Here is an 11,208-nt window from a genome sequence, read left to right on the forward strand (position 1 = left end):
CAAGCTCTCTGCTCAGCAGGGAGCCTGCTTCCCTTCCTCTCTCTCTGCCTGCCTCTGATCTCTCTCTGTCAAATAAATAAATAAAATCTTAAAAAAAAAAAAAAAAAGAAAGAAAGAAAGAAAAAGAAAGAAATCGGAGCCCTAATTTGATTTTTTTAAATAGCGCTCTTGATAATTGAGTCTTGTGACACCCCTTCAATGTTGCACCGACCAGGGGACTCCCTGTCCCTCACCGTAGTCAGCCCTGCTCCAGGATGAGGCTAGGAGGACCTGGGAGGGAGCTGGGAAGACTGGACAAGGCCCAGAAAGGGCTAGGGAGGGTCCCTGCACTCTTCAAAAAACCTCGAGGCTTGTATAACCAAAAAGGAAAAAAAAAAAAAAAATGCTGGCGAGTTCTTCTAGATTAGAGGGGAGTAAAGAGACATGGTCCTGGATTTGGATTCTAATGACTTCATTGGGATGACTGGTAAAATTTAAGTGAGGACTGTATGTTAGATACTAGCCCTGCGTCGAGGTTAAGTTCCCTAAATCTGTTCACCTGTACAGTGGTTATGCAAAAGAATATCCTTGTTTTTAAAAAGAAGGGGAAAAAAGAGGATGCAGAAAGATGGGCCCCTGAGAGCCTCGAGAGCTGCCTGAAGCCCCCGCCCCTCTCGCTCCCGCCCAGCTCTCCTCAGAATCAGGGCAGTCCCAGGATGGAACAGTAGGAAATGGGGTTGGCAGAAAGTCTTGTCCAAAAGATCGGGTATTGGAGGCCTGGCTGGACATTTTCCTCCAGAAACAAGAATTAATTTTGAATTCCCAAATCACTCCTCACCCTCCCCAGGAAGACTTGACAACTGGCAGAGAAACGAAAAGGAAATTAACACCTCCCCAAGCACATTCTCTGCCTCACTTTCAGGGATGGGTACTGGGATCCTGCCTGTGGAGCAGGAACCTGAGAGGTCAGGTAAGTAGCCTGGAGCGACAGGCTCAGGCAGTGAGAGAGCAGGGATTACAGCCCAGGACACAGTCCAAAGCCGGCGCTCGTCCCACTTCATGTTCGTTGTGCAACTTGAAATTCCCTTCTCATGCATCATCCTACAAACTAATCCCTCCGTTTATTTTTACGGAGTTGAATCTGCATCAGTCTTGAGAACTTTGGCTCTGGCCTCAGACTGCCCCCGTTCCAATCCTGGCTCCACCAGGGACTGACTAAGGGGCTCTGGGCGGCTAAGTCGACCTCTCTGTGCCTTCACTGCCCCACCTGTGGAAAGGGGTAATATATGTACCTACCTCGCAGGTTTGTCATGGGATTAAATGAGATCATACAGGTTGGGAATTTAAGAGAGGTGCTGGGAACCTGGTGAATAACCAGTAAATGCCAGAAATTATTCTCATCTATGCCTCTGCCTTGGACAATTCACTCATAGGAAACAATGGCCTAATCTGGACTATAAAGCCCCTTCGCATGTTGCTACCTAAGAATGGATCCTTAATAATAATTCCTAGAGAAGTTCTTCAACAGATGGCACTTAGCGGTTCCTAAATCTCATCTACCGTGCCTTTAAGCCACTATGCACCTCGGCCCAAGTGATCATCTGCAGTGGTCCCTTATTCCCCCATCCTCAGAAGCCAGAATCATCAACACCTGAGAATCACAGGTGGGAGGAGGCCTGCCCCTAGCATACTTTGAACTGGGAGACGGATATTGTTTTCCTGGGTCATCTCACACTGGGAAGTCGAAAAGTAAGTCAGTTCCAGGGACTACACCACTGGGCAGGAGTTAATGGAGAAGATCCAAATTCTAGTGCTTATAGTACTGCACCCATCCAGTGATATAATGCGGGCAAGTGCTTGGCCCTTGGAGCCCACTGGGCAGGACACGGAGAATCACCTTGCCCAGAGCGTGAATGAGAGCGACGGAGAGGGACCACGGAGACCAGAGCTCTTCAGGTTCTCTGAGAAAAGGCCCTCTCTCAGGCTAATGTCCCATCAGGAGTCCTGTCCCCATCACAGAGGGCTGGGAGCTAGGGAGGACCCACAGCGCAAGAAGGAGCACAGATCAGCGGATTATTCATCGAAGGTGCTACAGAGAGGCAGGCCAACGGCAGGGTGGCCAAGTCACGTTTAGCCAAGATGGTCTTTCTGTGACAAAGGCAGGGCTGAACCAGGGCAACTTTCTAACTACACACAGACTCTTGAGAAGCACACACAAGCTTGCGTGGGGATGGGTGAAGCACGGAAGACACCGGGAGGAGCAGGTCTCGAGGACAGGGCTGTGCGAATTCAGTGGCAGCAAGGGAATGAGGGCCAGGTAGTACATGGGTGCACCGGGATGCCAGAGCTGAGCCTGCTCCTGCACGGTCTGAAGCTTATTCAACTGGAAGGGACTTCATCAAGATAAAGGCCACGGATACAAATTAGACAGGGTCTTGGAAGGTAGGGTCTTGCAGCTGAACTGCACGGCTCACGGTAAGCTGGGCCCACACCTGTCCGCATCTCTGAGCATCCGACACATTCACTCACCTGTGCTTGTCTGACCCTTCCTGCCTCCCCTTAGCACGACTTTGCCTTCCCTTCACACGTGCTCTGCCTGCCCTGATACTGCCCACGGCAGACAGCACGAGTCATCGCTCCCATACCTGGAATACATTCCTCCCTACCTCCATGCAACAGGTATTGGGGTTTTGTGCTATGCTCCAAACCCCCTCCGATGCCCTACACCATCACCACCAGGGACAAAGTCCCGCCCCACCCCACCAGCCCAGCCTTCCCGGGAAGGGCGTTGCAGGGGCCCTCCAAGCTGCCAGCAGGGGTGAAACCACAGCTCTCCCTGCCGCCTGGCCCCTTGCATTCCAGCCCTGCGCCCAGAGTTTGACCTTCTCTGCGGCTGGCTGCAGATGTGTTCTGTGTTACAGAAATAGCCGGGCTCCTGGGCCCTGCAGCCCCTCCCTCTGCTCCATTCGGAGACACCCCCACCTCCCAGGCTCCAGGGGAGTCAGGCGAGATCAGAGGGAAGTGCTCCGTTCTGCAATACCCTCCCACAGGCCGGTCTCAGAGCAGAGCCAAGCGGGGCCTGCCTCCCCTCTGCTCCTTCCAGCCCCAGGACTTCTGCTCCAGGTCTGCCATTACAGCAGATGGAGGGGAGAGGTTTGGCAGAGAAAGGCACGAAGGAGGGTGGATACAAAAAGGGATGTAGCGCCATGAAAAGAGTCTATCACTTGGCACCTGTACAATTCGGCCCTTCTTCTCTAAGGTTCATTTCGATAAAGGGCAGCAGCCAGCCAGAAATCCAAATCCCCTATACCCCGGCCCAAATTCCATTCTCTCATGTGAGAGGATGATTTCATAGTCACTGATTCAATCCTAACTTAAACAAGATGGTGGGCATCGGTCCTCCTCCTACGCCCTAGATGGAATGAAGGACAATGGATTCAATTACATTATGAATAACTGGGTTTAGAAATAGTAATGGGCTTTCCAACTGTGAGGTTTTTAGATGCTGATGCCCTGGTATCTGATGGAACAATAAAATCTTTTATAAAGGACTTCACTAAAAGGACAGAGTGTTACCTGTGGGTAAGATGGGGGACTGACCCGCCTTCTAGGTTCAGGTTCTATGCCTTTCCCACTCACAGGGAATGACACTGATGTCATACCATGCCCTGGGTGCCTTCAGTTGTACTGCTGGCCTACCGACTAGGTACCCACCAGTCCCCAGGACCAGGCAGGCCAAGAGATGAACAAGGGAGGTCAGGGGTGTGTCAAGTCTTCAAGCCAAGGTCCTCTAGGCTTGGAGGCCCACGAAGGGCTAACATGTACTAGAAAGTACCCCCCCTTCATAGAAACTCTCTCCACCCCAACACCCACATAGTCACCATGGTAACAGCTGTGTTCCTAAAGCTGATGCCAGGCTTCCTTACAGGGGTAGCCACCTGGTTTCAACCCAACCCAAACTCTCTCCGGGGCTGCGAACTGGGACTGAGAGAGAAAAGCGATCAGTCCTTCTCCACCGGCATGCCCGAGAGCCGCTGGAGGCCATCTTTTGTACCCTGTACACAGACCATGAAGCTGGGCAGTCTCTCTGCAGTGAAAGGAAAGACTGAAGCCAACACAGGCAGAAGAGCAAACCAGCACCGTACTTGTGTCACTTGGCTTCTTGGTTCTCGTTTGTTCTTGGGATCCAGACATTTCTCTGACCCTTACAATAAAATCCCCTTTGGGGCTTAAGCTGTCTTGAGTAGCTTCAGAAGCATGTACCCAGAAGTCCTAACTGACACCCGAAAGAGGGGCAAGATGACTTCTGGAAGACCCAGCGTCTCATCAGCCCTGTGCAGCTGGTTGACAGGAGGAGAAAAGGAAGGTAAGTGGAGGAAGAAGGAAAGGGTTTGGGATCCTTGCCCACGGGGCCGCAGAAAACCAGGCCAACCGGAGATGAGGCCATCAGAGTGGACAAGGATGGGGGTAAGGGTCAGAGAAAACAGGAAAGTTTGCTACTACTCAGCTTAGAAAAGTTTCTGGGATGTTTAGGAGGGAGCCGGCAACCACAGAGGGGAGCTAAGATCCCCAAGGAAGGCGGCAGGTGACAGAGGGAGGCGGGGAGTTCTGGGCCAACAAACCGACTCAGCTTTGAGACATGTTCTCAGAGGACAGCCCTTATCCAGGGCAGGAAAAAAAAAAATCTTGTCTTTGTTCTCCTGCATTTTCCAAAGCAAATGTGGGTCTTCTGCTGCCCCAGAGCCTCACAGAGCTCTCAGGCCAAGGGGTCTGATCTGCCCCTTGGGTCTTCTTCAGATAAACTACTTCCCTGGCACCAATACCATGAGCTAATGGTCCCTTTAAGAATTTTTTTTTTCCTTTCTGTTCTCTAGTTGGAGAGAAGTTGCTCATCTTGCTGGAGCAGATGTTCCTTGTCCCTATGGCAACAAACCGACCACCCTTCCTAATGGCTATCTTCCTAGTGAAGGACATGGCACAGCCACTCCCTTACCAGAGCAGAGTTTGCTGGTGGCAGGCTCCTCACTGGAACACCATGGACACCTGCGTGCCTGGATTTTAGGAGTTCAGATCTTATCTGACCTAGCAATGGCCCAGGCACCGCAGCTGTCCTCTGACAGCACACAGAAAGTAGAAGGAGGGGCCATTGCCCGCATAACGGACCAATGTCCATCTTTCCAATGAAGGGTTAAAAGCATATGATTCAGCAGATTAAATTAGCACTTCCTTTGACCTTTTTTCACATCGCTAATGAAGACCAGTGAGACCCCCTAATCGAATTCTTATTTCAAGCTGCACATCACTCTCACCCATATCTGGGCTTTGGGATCCTTCCAGAGAGTCCTTCTTGGAAGGCCAGTCCTTACTCGAGGCAAGACTTCTACAGTCAGGCAACGGGTGGGGAGGCAGGAAGCGCTGTGCATTCCTCTGGTTCTGCACGGGGGTTGTTTCCACTGCAGATGATGCTTCTCTCGCTAAACCCAATCTGACCCCATTTGTTCTTGGCTCTCTCAGCCCCTGTGAAGCCAGCTGGATTCTTCTTGTAAGCCACAAAGCTGATTGAACTTTAGCTTCCTCTCTTCTGAGCTTGTAGCCTACTGGGATCCCACAAGTCAATGTATAAATAAGAACAAGCCAATAAACGATCCCTATCAGAGGGCAGAACACTTCCCTCACTGGGGCCATCGCCAAAGTCAGAGCGCCCCACCCACCCTCAACTCTCTTTCACTCGCTGCTAGAGAGGTAAAGTGTGCCATACCTTGGAGGCAGAAGCCTGGCTCTGGGCGCAGACAGCTCTGGACTGAAATTGCCCATATTGGCTGAATGGCCTTAGGCAAGTCACTAATCCTCTCTGAGCCCTACCTTCCTCCTCTGTGAAATGGGAATGCTAATTCCACCGGATAGGATTCTACAAGGCAGTCCAGAACCCCAGTGCCTTAACAGCATCCCCAAATACACAAACATCTAAAAGTTGAACATTTTTTCCTAACTCAATGCCTGGCGGACGCCAACCTAACTCGAACCTAATTAGAAACAAAGCATGACCTGAACTGGCATGAGAGTCTTCATAGCTTTTCTTTCTCCCAGTCATGTGATGCTTTAGATAAGCCGTGCTGCAGAAAGGTTAATATGTTTGATTTTGGAGCTGCTCCAGACCCTGCTTGAGGCTCGATGTAGTACACAGTACACGCATCATGTTACCCACAGGCCGTAGGAGTTCAGATGACCAGTTACGGTCTATACTGTTCCTCTGGACCCTGAAGACAGGGGTTTCGGGAAAGCCACCAGAGTTATTGTCTTATTCCAATCTGGAATCTTTCCTGGGTCCCTGGTTCCTGCAGCCTTGAGCCGGGTCCCTGGAATGCAAGCTGGCATGGGATAAGGGAGAGGATCCAAAGACCAGCCCATCAGCCTGTAAGAATTCGCTGTCTTTCCACCTGAACAGAGCAGGCAGAGGCCATGTGCTGTTGTTGTATGATTGGAATTCAGGTACAGACATGCCCCAATATTCCAAGCACGTCACCCAACTCCCCACCTCACTGCACTTCCCACCCGCTCTCTACCCCATTACCACCCCACAGCTCCACCTGTGCAACCTACGCCTGAAAGGCCTTCCTAGGGGAACAAGTGTCCAAGCCTCAAGGAACACGAAGGGATGGAGGGGGCCAAAGTTTGCAGAGAGTTGGGCTGAAAGAAGGAAGAAAAAGATGATGAAGATGGGCCGCTCTGGGGGGAGAAACAAGACCGTCCAGCACGCGGTGAAACAGGCTTGGTGTGTTTCTCCTGATGCTGTTTCGTGGCCCCCAGGCTTTTACAATTGGAAACTAGCCCTGGCCAATAACTGTGAACGATACTGGGCAGTTGCTCCTCTCAGATCTCTAGGCTCCAGCTGTGCATTTCAGGGATTTACTGGTAGTTATGAAGGACTTGACCCATTCTGAGGCACTGTCATCCCGGTATGCTTCTAGGTTCTGACCCCAGATCTGCTGTCATAAGAAAACCTGTCTCATCCTGCCACCTCAAGCCAACAGACCCTCCTGAGAGACGTGAAGCTGCTGGACACAAACCTGCAGACTCCACCTCGTGAAGCAACCAGTCTCCCTGAAGTTCTGGGAAAGGCCCTGCTGTCCATCAGATGGAGAACTGAGGTGTGCAGAGTTAAGTGGGATGGCGGCCATCAAGTTCACTTCCCTCATTTGACAGATGCAGAATCAGGAGGCCCAGAGACGAACTGAGTTGCCCAAGACCATGCAGCCAGTTGAAGACAAAGGTGGCCTTGGAGTCCAGAGCTTGCTTTCCACAGTATTCACCGTGATAAGGACAGGGACATCTTGAAGGTCCCAGTCATGTTCCCGTTGACCTTTACAGTCAGAAAAAGCCATGCTGAGTGGTTAACACCTTCCGCCCTTTGGGCTTGAACATCAGAAGAGATCCTAATCTCTAGGAGTTTGACTGCACGCTCTGAATCTGTGTCCCAAATTTATCCAAAGTTTAAGACAAAATCCTCATGAAGGCCTCCCTAAGGAAAGCCACCATGACCAGTGACCAGAGATGTGCTAAGAGAACCACCGTCATGTCCCCATCACCTGCCTGCCCCACACCCAGGTAGAGCCATCAGACAGACACTGTGGAGGTCTCTACCTTACAGAAACTGCTCAGGTGGCAGAGATCTTTAATTGACACTTCCTGGGTCCTTTATCACTTTGCCTCTCTCCCTGTGGCTACTTTGAATAGGTCTGTGGTATCTGTCGTCAGTCACAGCTGTGAGTTTTTCTCCAGCACTGTTCTGGAGGGCTGTACTGTCCTACTGACCCGTCACTACCCAGCAATCTCTTGGAGAGGAGAATTTCACGCACCTGGCCTTGGTCTTCCAGGTCAGAACCTGAGGCTCCTGAGTTTTTCACCAGCTTGTTCTGTGTCTCCCTCTGCCCCAGGCAAGCTTGAAGTGAGGCCATGCTACTCACTCCCCCAAATTTAACAGCCCGAGTTAAACCTGCTTTCCTAGGCTAGGAAGACTCTTGTTTCAGAACATGAAAATGGGGACAATCAGAAAATTCTCTCCTTGGCATCTGCTTTCAGAAAAAGGGTCCTAGAAGAAATCTCAAAATGAGCATCTAGCTCAAAGTCTAGGATGATTTCAAACCGATTTTCCCTTTCACGCATTCTCCCCTACAGGTCTGCACGCATGTGCACATCCAACCACATGACTCAGGCTGGCAGCTGGGGCTGCCTGGGGATTCCCACAGATTTGTTGCTATTCCGGGCCTGACTCCTCAGAAGGTGGAAGACTCAGACATGCTCATGGCTCCAGGAGCCTGTAGATTTAGGAAAGTTCCAGGGATACTCTTGTGAGTTCGGGAAGAGCCACCATTTCAAAAACTCATAGCAAGATGTTTAAATGCCCTTAACTCATTTGGGGTATTTCCGAATGACTAACACTGGAGACCAAACGTGAAATAAACCTCTTGCTGCTCCCAAAATCCAAGCCACAAATTCCCACTCTCCTCCAAGGATAGAAAATGACTTCCATCATTTCCAAAAGATAACTACAGAAATAAGAATTGGCAAAGCCTGATCTTGGAGCCCCTCAGAAAAGGGAGACTCTGACTCTTGGATAAAGAGGAAGAGGAAGTAAGAGTACATTCCTTTGCCAGAGCGTGGCCTTGCCTGGGAGGTAAGACCCTCCCACAACTTTTAAAAATGAGAAAACCAAGACTCATTATGAGTTTATCATGACCCAAGGACCCACAGGGAAAGAACAGTGGTGACAAGGCCCAAGTCTGGGTTTTCAGGAATCCACCCAAAAGAGCTGTTATCAGGGAGATTCTCATCTGTTTGGAGAAGGTCCTGCCTGGAGGCAAGATTTTTGGATTTCGTGCACGAGTTAAATTTCAAAAAACGAAATTTAAGGAACCACTATGAGGCTGCCAACTTTTTTATTTTGCCAAATAAGGACATTTTAAAAACCCAACTACCATCTACTCTCACCACCAGCTCATGAAAAAAATAAAAAAGCTATAACCCCAGAATAAATATTGAAGAACATCTTCTGTCCCTGAAAAAAAACCTTTGAACTGAATACAATTTTGCTTTCTGGGGAGGAAAAAAATCAGTATGTTTTTTCTATTTCTCTCATTTCACCTCAGACTGGTGAAAACTCTTGTCACTGACCCAAAACTGATCATCATTGGGCCAGATGACCTCTTTATGCTCCTTTTAGCCGAAGCCTGGAAATTAAGAGGAAGACCCTAAGGTTTAGAGATTGCACCTTCCCAGGAGACCTGAGCTGGGCAAATGTGGGAGAGAAATAGGGGGAATCAACAAACATGCTATGGGAACACGCTCTCAGCTACAAAGACCTGAACTTACGTTGGTTGCTATGTTCCTAAACCCAGTGTTCAGGGAGCATCGATCTCCATGTGGAACGTCCCAAGTTTTGGGGAGCCCCTGACTATTCAGTCCCCTCGCCTGTCGAGATGAGCCGGGGAGAAAAGGGAAGAAGGCAATCTGCCCCACGGAGTCAAGAATTACCCGAGAGATAAAGGCAGCCTCTGGTGAGTGAGTGGTTGAGGGGCATATATGGTAGGAGTGATATTCCATCTTCCTTATGGGACTGCAGTTAGTCTGTGAGACCCTTGAAGACAGAACCAGGGCTTTTTTTTTTTTTTTTTTTTTTTAAAGAGAGAGAGTGTGGGGGCATCTGGGTGGCTCAGTGGGTTAAAGCTTCTGCCTTCGGCTCAGGTCATGGTCTCAAAGAGTCCTGGGATCGAGCCTCACATCAGGCTCTCTGCTCAGCAGGGAACCTGCTCCCCCCCCCCCCCCCCTGCCTCTCTGCCTACTTGTGACCTCTGTCTGTCAAATAAATAAATAAAATCTTTTAAAAAAAGAGAGAGAGAGAGTGTGTGTGTGTGTGTGTGTGTTCTTGCACAAGTGCAGGGGGCAGTGAGAGAGAGAATCTTCAAACAATCTCCAGGCGAGTGCAGAGCCTGATGCAGGGCTCATTCTCACCACCCATGAGATCGAGAACTGAGCCAAAGATCAATGTTGGGCACTTAACCAGCTGGGCCACCCAGGTGCCCCCAGAACCAGATCTTGTCCACATCTGGACCTCAGTATCTAACACCATGCCCAGAAGAGGAAAGCGATTGGTAAACATCTTCTGAACTCAGAGCCAGAAAGGGAGAGTGTCTGCGAAAGCATGCTCCGCGCCGGGGAGCTCTGCACAGCTGAATAAAAGGAAGGGTTATTGCTATCTGTTGGCCAATATTACACATCACACCATCTGTCAAATATTCAAAGACACTGGAATTCTCTTTGGAAGTACATGGTGATGTAAATAAAAATAATTTTTAAGTGCCCATAGTTTCAAAAATAATCATACTGTACAACCCATTCATTATATTGCCTAATAAACAGCTGGGTGATTGCATCCCAGATTCAACTGCACTAGGCCATTTCCTTGCTGAGAATGTGTCTTTACCGTCCTTTGTCCTGCCCACATCACTTCTGCTCTGTCTGTCTCGTTCAGAAGTCAGTAGACAAACCCTCATTCTCTCACCTGCCGGAGGTCATATCTGTATTGAGGGCTGAGGTTCCTCGGATGCCTGCAGCTCTGGAAGGTACCAGAGCTTAGGACTCCCCAGGCCCCTCTCTTTATTCCTTCCCACCTACTCCATGTTCTGCCTCCAGCTCACTCTGCCACACTCCACTTCCAATGCTTATCTCATCACCCTAAATCTGCTTTTCAAAAGCTACCTCCTGGCTCTCGCCAGGCGCATGGGTCTGGCCCTCCCGCCATCCCTGCCGGATCCTCCCTCGAAGCGTGTGCTGCCCATGGACATGACTGTACAAAAAGGTCTCAGCAGCCAGGGCAGGCTGCCCACTCCCCAGGCCCCCGTGGGAGGTAGGCTCTGCTTTCTGCTCCTGGCCACTGAGATACACCATGCAAATCCTGGGGAGGCAGACCCATGCAGCCAGCCTTACCCGCCACCCACCATCCCCTCCCCACCCAAATGTCCACTTCCGGGAGGAATGCCAAGCCCTCCCCCCACCCACCCACCCGCCTTGCCTCAGGCATTGGCTTGCATCCTGCCCAATTCTGAGACCCTGAAAAGAAAAGGCTCCTGGCACTTGTCTGTGACAGCTTTGAGCTCTTTCGCCTGATTCAGGCTAATTCCTCCCCCCACCCACCCACCCGCGCCCCTCTCCCCCCCGCCCCACCCCCACCCC

At 50.5% G+C, this 11,208-nt stretch overlaps 1 protein-coding gene across 13 annotated transcripts in view; it reads right to left on the reverse strand.

The window, feature by feature from the left end:
• The window catches only part of PLEKHA6 (pleckstrin homology domain containing A6), a 141,990-nt gene that overhangs the window by 63,188 nt on the left and 67,594 nt on the right, over nt 1-11,208 (reverse strand). The window lies entirely within an intron of this gene.

This window comes from Mustela nigripes, chromosome 10 (assembly GCF_022355385.1).
Source record: "Mustela nigripes isolate SB6536 chromosome 10, MUSNIG.SB6536, whole genome shotgun sequence".
NCBI classification, from domain to species: Eukaryota; Metazoa; Chordata; class Mammalia; order Carnivora; family Mustelidae; genus Mustela; species Mustela nigripes.